Genomic DNA, 10,274 nt, shown 5'->3' on the forward strand with positions numbered 1-10,274 from the left:
ACGGGACTTAAAATAAAAAACGGGTTATGACTTCCCGAACCCGTTAAGTTAACTAGGAATGTTTAACCTAGTTAATAAGGGGAATATTACTAGAAATAGATGGGTTATGGTCTACTTAATGACTAACTAAACTAGAGGGACCTAAGTTGCCAAAAAGGAGATTTAAATAATAAAAACAAAAATTAAAACACAACACACATTGTGTGTGTGTGTGTGTGTGTGCGTACGCCCAGGAGCAAGAACAAGGGGTTCCAAACCCTAGTTCAACAAATCGATCAAATTGAAGCCCAAATCAAGAGCCAAATCAATGCATGAACACAAATTAGTGATCACCTCAGTGAAATGATCATAAGGTATGTGAAATTTCGTTGAATGATTCCAATTGAAATTCTGAACCAATACTTGAAACTCGAAATTCATGATGCATGATAGTTGCTTGGATGAAATAGGAATGAGATAGTGATTAGGGATAAACCCTAGTCAATTACTTGTTGAAATTTTGCTTAATTCTTGTTAATTCACAATCACCATTGAAGGTGATAAGTGGGTTTTGTAAGAATATGTTAAACACTAGAATTTTGATTGTTGTTCTAGTGTAATTTGAGCTCTAGGAAGTGAATTCAGATTTTTGTTAATGTGAAAATTGATATGAACATGCTTAATTAGTATTAAGCTTGGCTAAATAACTAGTTATGAAAATTGATTGTTGATTTTATAGAATATGCCCACAAGGTGTTTGTTAAAATGCCTAAGTGAATATTCATATTGTGAATTTTTGAATGAAACGCATAATTGCCTTGTTTGACTAATTACGTGAAAGATGGGGTAAAGCGGGTTCTAATCATAATGTTGATTCGACTTAATTGCGTAAACCATGTGATCAAAAAGTAGTTAACTTTTGATAAGCTAAGTTAACTAACCATGAAGTCGAATAGTAGCTTCGGCATAGAAAATAAGTGAGGTGGAATAGTCGTGATTTCATGACTAATTTAACCGCCTCGTAAATGATTTAAAATAGTTTGACGCCTAACGAGCTAGGTGGAGGCTTGGGAAAGGAAGCGGGTCAAACAAATCAAGAATGGAGGAAAAGCACAATTCGGATGCAAAGTAAGTAAAGCTTACATTTTAGTTATTTGATACCTATTGGTTTGATAGGTCGTGAATAATAAGTCTTGTTTAAAATTATGATGTTCCGACACGGCAAGTGCGGTCCGAAACAAAAGACAATGGACATAAATCATGTTTAATGGATAAAAAGGAGCTAATGCGGTTAATTAGTCATGAAATGACTAAAAGATAATGAGTTTTTAAATGGTTACCTTATAAGGTGAACCATTGCAAATAGTAAGGGTGAAATGGTACTTTGGTCATTTGTGGACAACAACCGTTTAATTGGGGAAAGACACATTATAGCTTGGGTTATAATGGGTCAAAGAAATCAATAAATGATTTACAAGTAGAACGACTATACGGTGTAAACCGAAGTTAGTCATATAGATAAGATGGTAATAAATACCACCTCATAGAGTTTCATGGTCCTTTAGACCAAACGGGTCAAAAGGTGAAATTATCACCCTTTGACAATATTGACTAATAGTTGTTGAGCTATGTGATTATAGAAATAAATATCGGATGGATATGTACATCGCTATCGCTTAGCGGCTACTAAGGCAAGGTATCGAAACGAATCAATATATTGATTCGAGCCAGGTATGTATAATTGGTCAAATCATCATTAGAACTTGAAGTTCAATGAGGGCTAAACAAGTTAAAATGGACATTGGGTTATCTTTTAAGTAAACCGAATGATTTAAGTTATTGTCATTGTGTTTTAAGAACATGATGTCTATTTAAACAAGATCCTAGTTCAAACAGTGGAATTTTGGTCAATTACGACATGAAAAGTCCTTTGTTGTAAAGAAAGGGTTTAAGATGACTAAAACGCCCTCGTAAGCAAAATCGAGTAAATGAACCTTAAGAGTCGTTTAAAAACAAGTTATGTGATCAAGCAAATACTTCGAATAAGTATAGAGAATGAAAAGGGTAAATCTTGGGTCAAAAGACTCAATATGAGTCTTTGTCGTAAATTAGCAATCCGACGAGAAAAACTCGGATTATATAGATCATCTCATTGAGCTCACCACAAATTTAGTTGTGGTTGAAGATCTCATAATAAGTAATGTGGTATAATAACGCTAGAAACGAATGAAAGCGTTTCATGCTCAAAATACGCCTAAATACCCTTAACGGGTCAAATTACGCATATGAGCGTAAACGGGTTTAAGTTACGTAAGAAACCCGTGACTTGAACCTAATATGATAGGAATTATTGAAATTATGATTACCGTGAGAATAAGGATCAAACAAACATGTTTCGTTTGATAAAAACATGAATGGGTCAAAATTACGGCAAATTGGAAAAGTTAGATGCAGAGTCCACCGTAAATTACGGTGACACCGTAATTTACGGTGGAGCTGATATGGTTACGGTGGTAACCTACTGTTGTATGGTAGAGGGATATGAATACCGGAGCCACCGTAAATTACGGTGTCACCGTAATTTACGGTGGAGATGATTTTCAAGTTCTTGTTTTTCTTTTGATAATCAATTGTTTCCCGGACTCGTTTGGACATGATTTAAACCCCGTAAGATTAAAGCATTTCATGTTTATGAAATGTAGGTACACTATGGGATGCCGGAAGACGATCAAGCTCAACGAAGAACCGAACACGATAAAGATACACGCTTCCGCACTTTGTAACGTTGTAAATTTTAAAACAACGATTTCGATCACGTTTTGTAGAATAACTTATGAATTGTAAAAGTTTTAGTAAACCCGTATTTTTATAGCATGTGTAGTCTTAACTACACATCTAATTGTTGGTAATTACATATAAAATCGTTAATTAGTAAGCAGGGTGTTACAAGTTGGTAATCAGAGCTCATGGTTAAAGAGTAAGGTGTGTTCGGTTCGAGGCTTGATCGCAAATCCGGTAAGTACATGTATGTTAATAGCTTAGCATGCTAAAGTGTTGTAAACAACACATAGGGCTATCGTGTGATACACGTTACCCCAATTAAAATGATTAATATGGTTGACGAAAATACGCGCGTTGACGCGTATAGTAGAAAAAGCCTTGTATTATAATACGGGCGATTATTGAAGTTGACATTACTAACTCTTGTGAATGTTGTAATTGAAGGACACTCACGTCTGAAGATGACGAGAGTTGAATGAATTATGGATATGATGATGGAACGGTCCGAGGTATGATAGGAAGAGTATACTCATCAAGGACCAAAATCGCGTAACGGTCGCGAACAAGACTAATGACAAGGGAAGCCCGTTAGGGCAAGCATTACCAGGTGCACACTTTTAAATTTAATCGTACGAGTCGTTATATGCAACAAACACGTAAGTAATAACGGTTGCATACACATATGATAGAACTTGGAAAACCTGATTTCCAAGAGAAATTTAATAGGAAATATGTTATTCACAATGATGAATAACAAATGAATAACAAGACTTGTTTATATAGAAACTTGGACAAGAGTGATCATCCAAGTAAATATTCTCAATATAAATCCTACTGAGAAAAGTAATGATCACATCAATGAATGTGAATAAACGTTTATAAAAAGAGACATTGTACATGTTCAAGGAATAAACGACTAAAACTAATAATTGTTAACTAACAATTAAATAAAGTTTAACAAATGAAACCATAAACATGGAGATAATTTGAGGCGTTACTTACATAGGGCGTGATGTGAAAACTATAAAAGGTCGTGTACGTCATGTGTTAAATCGCTTACTCTGGCCAAGTAAGTAGTGGCATATGATACCACGAGTTTCTTATAGCGGACACATTTACATCCGATGTAGTAAGGGCGGAGTAAATGAGACTAATTAAAAAGTACCCAAATGAATCAGATAAGCAAAATATTTGATAATAATGTAAACGCACAACCGAGTGACTGAAGCGTATTACATCAGGATAATGAGCCCGAGCGAAGGGACAAAGAAGCATGTAAATTGATTTAGACAAGTATTGGGAGGGAGTGTACTTACACTCGAACCCATAAAACGCAAGCAAGTAAAATGATTTAGACAAGTATTGGGAGGGGGTGTACTTACACTCGAACCCAGAAAACGCAAGCATGTAAAATGATTTAGACAAGTATTGGGAGGGAGTGATACTTACACTCGAACCCAGAGAACGCAAGCATGTAAATTGATTTAGACAAGTATTGGGAGGGAGTGTACTTACACTCGAACCCATAAAACGCAAGCAAGTAAAATGATTTAGACAAGTATTAGGAGGGAGTGATACTTACACTCGAACCCAGAGAACGCAAGCATGTAAAATGATTTAGACAAGTATTGGGAGGGAGTGATACTTACACTCGAACCCGGAGAATGTAAACATGTAAAATGATTTAGATATGCATGGGGAGGGGGTGTACTTACACTCGAACCCGGAAAATGCAAATATGTCCCTTAACGGGTCGTTTTTGTAAAATGTCAAACTTAAGGACAAAGTCGGAATATAAAAATGAAACCTTAGACTACGGTCAAGGTCAATTGAAGTTCAAGAGCGAAAATAAACGATTCCAAACATAATAAGAGATGCCTTGAAGCTATATATATATATATATATATATATATATATATACACACTTGAATACAGACAAGAATAAAAGAGTGATCTACGGAATCAACATAACCTTTAGGGTTATAAACAAATGAGAGATATACGGACTAAAACGACCAACGGGTCATGATTAGAAAGAAGTTATAAGGACTTCGCCTTGAGGAGGTGAATGTCTAATCAAAAATAGCCCTTAAGGCTAAGTGATAAAACCTACGGGTTAGATGGAATAAAGCGAGGAAATCAGTTAAGAATCCCCGCATAAAAACTAAGACTGTATAGGGTTAAATTATGGACTGTCAATATCCTGGTATGGATGATTGACAAAAGTTAAAGGGAAGATTCTAAAACTAAAACTTCAGTTTTAGTAAGAAATAATGTTTTTACAAACATAAATTCTGATAGGAATTTAAATAGTAAGCATGAAAGATACAAGTCTTGACACTGATAGGCGCAAGACTATATATTCGAAAAGTGATATTTTCGAAAATGAAAATTTGATATAAATTAAACATGAAGTAACAAAATCACGGTCAAGAAATGTAATGTGAAGTAGAATCACAATATAACCAAGCAAGCGGTAAAGAGTAACTGGACTAATAAGTCTAATCAGTGAGACCCATCAAGGTCATTTAAATAAATTTGGTTTGCTTGTAAGCGGTAGGTTCGGTATAACTGAACCGAATAAATAAATCTGAAAACAAAAGAAAGTATTGCTAAAAGTGAAATATTTCACCAAGGACCCTTAAACGGGTCGAGGTGACAAATGCACCAAGAGTTCGATAATATATAAAAGCGATGGAAATCGCTAAGTTAACTAAACTAGTAAAAATAGCGGAATTACGTTATTTCAAGTTACATTATGTCACATGAGATATGTAGAGGTTCTGTAACCAAAAAGATATTACCATAATTTTTCTGGTAATGATAACAATTGATTAAAGTATGAGTAATGCATAAGAGATTACTCGAGTCAAACGCATTGAGTTTAGAAACTCAATGAACTATGTAAGCAAGGTTTCGAGGACGAAACCTCTTTAAGGGGGGTAGACTTGTAACACCCCGAAAATGGGTTTGGTGATCAAACCCCATTAGCACTAAAAGACGGGTAAAATACCGTTAGCGGTAAAACTTACCCGGTAAATATTAGGATTTTAAATAATTAATCCTAATATTAAATAAGAAGTGAATAAAAGCTTTTAATGAAATGAAATTTATAAGAGGCCGAGTAACGGGACTTAAAATAAAAAATGGGTTATGACTTCCCGAACCCGTTAAGTTAACTAGGAATGTTTAACCTAGTTAATAAGGGGAATATTACTAGAAATAGATGGGTTATGGTCTACTTAATGACTAACTAAACTAGAGGGACCTAAGTTGCCAAAAAGGAGATTTGAATAATAAAAACAAAAATTAAAACACAACACACATTGTGTGTGTGTGTGCGCGTACGCCCAGGAGCAAGAACAAGGGGTTCCAAACCCTAGTTCAACAAATCGATCAAATTGAAGCCCAAATCAAGAGCCAAATCAATGCATGAACACAAATTAGTGATCACCTCAGTGAAATGATCATAAGGTATGTGAAATTTCGTTGAATGATTCCAATTGAAATTCTGAACCAATACTTGAAACTCGAAATTCATGATGCATGATAGTTGCTTGGATGAAATAGGAATGAGATAGTGATTAGGGATAAACCCTAGTCAATTACTTGTTGAAATTTTGCTTAATTCTTGTTAATTCACAATCACCATTGAAGGTGATAAGTGGGTTTTGTAAGAATATGTTAAACACTAGAATTTTGATTGTTGTTCTAGTGTAATTTGAGCTCTAGGAAGTGAATTCAGATTTTTGTTAATGTGAAAATTGATATGAACATGCTTAATTAGTATTAAGCTTGGCTAAATAACTAGTTATGAAAATTGATTGTTGATTTTATAGAATATGCCCACAAGGTGTTTGTTAAAATGCCTAAGTGAATATTCATATTGTGAATTTTTGAATGAAACGCATAATTGCCTTGTTTGACTAATTACGTGAAAGATGGGGTAAAGCGGGTTCTAATCATAATGTTGATTCGACTTAATTGCGTAAACCATGTGATCAAAAAGTAGTTAACTTTTGATAAGCTAAGTTAACTAACCATGAAGTCGAATAGTAGCTTCGGCATAGAAAATAAGTGAGGTGGAATAGTCGTGATTTCATGACTAATTTAACCGCCTCGTAAATGATTTAAAATAGTTTGACGCCTAACGAGCTAGGTGGAGGCTTGGGAAAGGAAGCGGGTCAAACAAATCAAGAATGGAGGAAAAGCACAATTCGGATGCAAAGTAAGTAAAGCTTACATTTTAGTTATTTGATACCTATTGGTTTGATAGGTCGTGAATAATAAGTCTTGTTTAAAATTATGATGTTCCGACACGGCAAGTGCGGTCCGAAACAAAAGACAATGGACATAAATCATGTTTAATGGATAAAAAGGAGCTAATGCGGTTAATTAGTCATGAAATGACTAAAAGATAATGAGTTTTTAAATGGTTACCTTATAAGGTGAACCATTGCAAATAGTAAGGGTGAAATGGTACTTTGGTCATTTGTGGACAACAACCGTTTAATTGGGGAAAGACACATTATAGCTTGGGTTATAATGGGTCAAAGAAATCAATAAATGATTTACAAGTAGAACGACTATACGGTGTAAACCGAAGTTAGTCATATAGATAAGATGGTAATAAATACCACCTCATAGAGTTTCATGGTCCTTTAGACCAAACGGGTCAAAAGGTGAAATTATCACCCTTTGACAATATTGACTAATAGTTGTTGAGCTATGTGATTATAGAAATAAATATCGGATGGATATGTACATCGCTATCGCTTAGCGGCTACTAAGGCAAGGTATCGAAACGAATCAATATATTGATTCGAGCCAGGTATGTATAATTGGTCAAATCATCATTAGAACTTGAAGTTCAATGAGGGCTAAACAAGTTAAAATGGACATTGGGTTATCTTTTAAGTAAACCGAATGATTTAAGTTATTGTCATTGTGTTTTAAGAACATGATGTCTATTTAAACAAGATCCTAGTTCAAACAGTGGAATTTTGGTCAATTACGACATGAAAAGTCCTTTGTTGTAAAGAAAGGGTTTAAGATGACTAAAACGCCCTCGTAAGCAAAATCGAGTAAATGAACCTTAAGAGTCGTTTAAAAACAAGTTATGTGATCAAGCAAATACTTCGAATAAGTATAGAGAATGAAAAGGGTAAATCTTGGGTCAAAAGACTCAATATGAGTCTTTGTCGTAAATTAGCAATCCGACGAGAAAAACTCGGATTATATAGATCATCTCATTGAGCTCACCACAAATTTAGTTGTGGTTGAAGATCTCATAATAAGTAATGTGGTATAATAACGCTAGAAACGAATGAAAGCGTTTCATGCTCAAAATACGCCTAAATACCCTTAACGGGTCAAATTACGCATATGAGCGTAAACGGGTTTAAGTTACGTAAGAAACCCGTGACTTGAACCTAATATGATAGGAATTATTGAAATTATGATTACCGTGAGAATAAGGATCAAACAAACATGTTTCGTTTGATAAAAACATGAATGGGTCAAAATTACGGCAAATTGGAAAAGTTAGATGCAGAGTCCACCGTAAATTACGGTGACACCGTAATTTACGGTGGAGCTGATATGGTTACGGTGGTAACCTACTGTTGTATGGTAGAGGGATATGAATACCGGAGCCACCGTAAATTACGGTGTCACCGTAATTTACGGTGGAGATGATTTTCAAGTTCTTGTTTTTCTTTTGATAATCAATTGTTTCCCGGACTCGTTTGGACATGATTTAAACCCCGTAAGATTAAAGCATTTCATGTTTATGAAATGTAGGTACACTATGGGATGCCGGAAGACGATCAAGCTCAACGAAGAACCGAACACGATAAAGATACACGCTTCCGCACTTTGTAACGTTGTAAATTTTAAAACAACGATTTCGATCACGTTTTGTAGAATAACTTATGAATTGTAAAAGTTTTAGTAAACCCGTATTTTTATAGCATGTGTAGTCTTAACTACACATCTAATTGTTGGTAATTACATATAAAATCGTTAATTAGTAAGCAGGGTGTTACAAGTTGGTAATCAGAGCTCATGGTTAAAGAGTAAGGTGTGTTCGGTTCGAGGCTTGATCGCAAATCCGGTAAGTACATGTATGTTAATAGCTTAGCATGCTAAAGTGTTGTAAACAACACATAGGGCTATCGTGTGATACACGTTACCCCAATTAAAATGATTAATATGGTTGACGAAAATACGCGCGTTGACGCGTATAGTAGAAAAAGCCTTGTACTATAATACGGGCGATTATTGAAGTTGACATTACTAACTCTTGTGAATGTTGTAATTGAAGGACACTCACGTCTGAAGATGACGGGAGTTGAATGAATTATGGATATGATGATGGAACGGTCCGAGGTATGATAGGAAGAGTATACTCATCAAGGACCAAAATCGCGTAACGGTCGCGAACAAGACTAATGACAAGAGAAGCCCGTTAGGGCAAGCATTACCAGGTGCACACTTTTAAATTTAATCGTACGAGTCGTTATATGCAACAAACACGTAAGTAATAACGGTTGCATACACATATGATAGAACTTGGAAAACCTGATTTCCAAGAGAAATTTAATAGGAAATATGTTATTCACAATGATGAATAACAAATGAATAACAAGACTTGTTTATATAGAAACTTGGACAAGAGTGATCATCCAAGTAAATATTCTCAATATAAATCCTACTGAGAAAAGTAATGATCACATCAATGAATGTGAATAAACGTTTATAAAAAGAGACATTGTACATGTTCAAGGAATAAACGACTAAAACTAATAATTGTTAACTAACAATTAAATAAAGTTTAACAAATGAAACCATAAACATGGAGATAATTTGAGGCGTTACTTACATAGGGCGTGATGTGAAAACTATAAAAAGGTCGTGTACGTCATGTGTTAAATCGCTTACTCTGGCCACGAGTGTACAGGATCCTCTACCTATATATATATATATATATATGAGGCACCAGTTCGTACCTTTTACACGTAAAAAACACTTTGTAACATAACACACACACATATATAGGATAGAGATCAAGAGAATACCCTCTTGAGTTGTGAGAACTTAGATTACTCCGACTTCTTATGCGAGTTTTGCGACCATTTTTTGTACTCTCAGATTAAAATGTTACAAACACAGCTTTAAAAAAACAGAGCAATGTTTTTAGTTTTTTTTACGCTGTTGTAAAAAAACTTGCTGACATTAATATTAATACCCATTGGAAAGTTTTTTTTACGGTGGTGTAAATCAACAAAATTATTTTTCATTCTATCTTTTTTTTGAAAAGTTAATTTTTTAGGATTATTGGTAAAAAAAAAAACTTTTTTTCAAAAAACCTTCTTTTTGGCCGAGTTTTAAGTTCTCATAACACGAAGAAGTTTTGATTTTACCCTAAAGTTATATATATCATAAATTAAATTTATAAATCTAATAAGATAATATTGTGTTTTGGGTATAGCTTGGAGAATGTACAACTTTGT

The 10,274-nt window shown here is 34.5% G+C and overlaps 2 long non-coding RNA genes across 2 annotated transcripts; both read left to right on the plus strand.

Moving 5' to 3' along the window:
* The first annotated feature begins 222 nt into the window (after positions 1 to 222).
* On the plus strand, positions 223 to 2,725 carry LOC110896269. The gene is made up of 3 exons (XR_002567794.2): positions 223 to 353; positions 1,019 to 1,107; positions 2,682 to 2,725. It is a non-coding gene; the product is annotated as an uncharacterized LOC110896269 (long non-coding RNA).
* Positions 2,726 to 6,103: 3,378 nt separating this feature from the next.
* On the plus strand, positions 6,104 to 8,606 carry LOC110896268. The gene is made up of 3 exons (XR_002567793.2): positions 6,104 to 6,234; positions 6,900 to 6,988; positions 8,563 to 8,606. It is a non-coding gene; the product is annotated as an uncharacterized LOC110896268 (long non-coding RNA).
* Positions 8,607 to 10,274: the final 1,668 nt, after the last annotated feature.

This window comes from Helianthus annuus, chromosome 12 (assembly GCF_002127325.2).
Source record: "Helianthus annuus cultivar XRQ/B chromosome 12, HanXRQr2.0-SUNRISE, whole genome shotgun sequence".
Classification (NCBI taxonomy): Eukaryota; Viridiplantae; Streptophyta; class Magnoliopsida; order Asterales; family Asteraceae; genus Helianthus; species Helianthus annuus.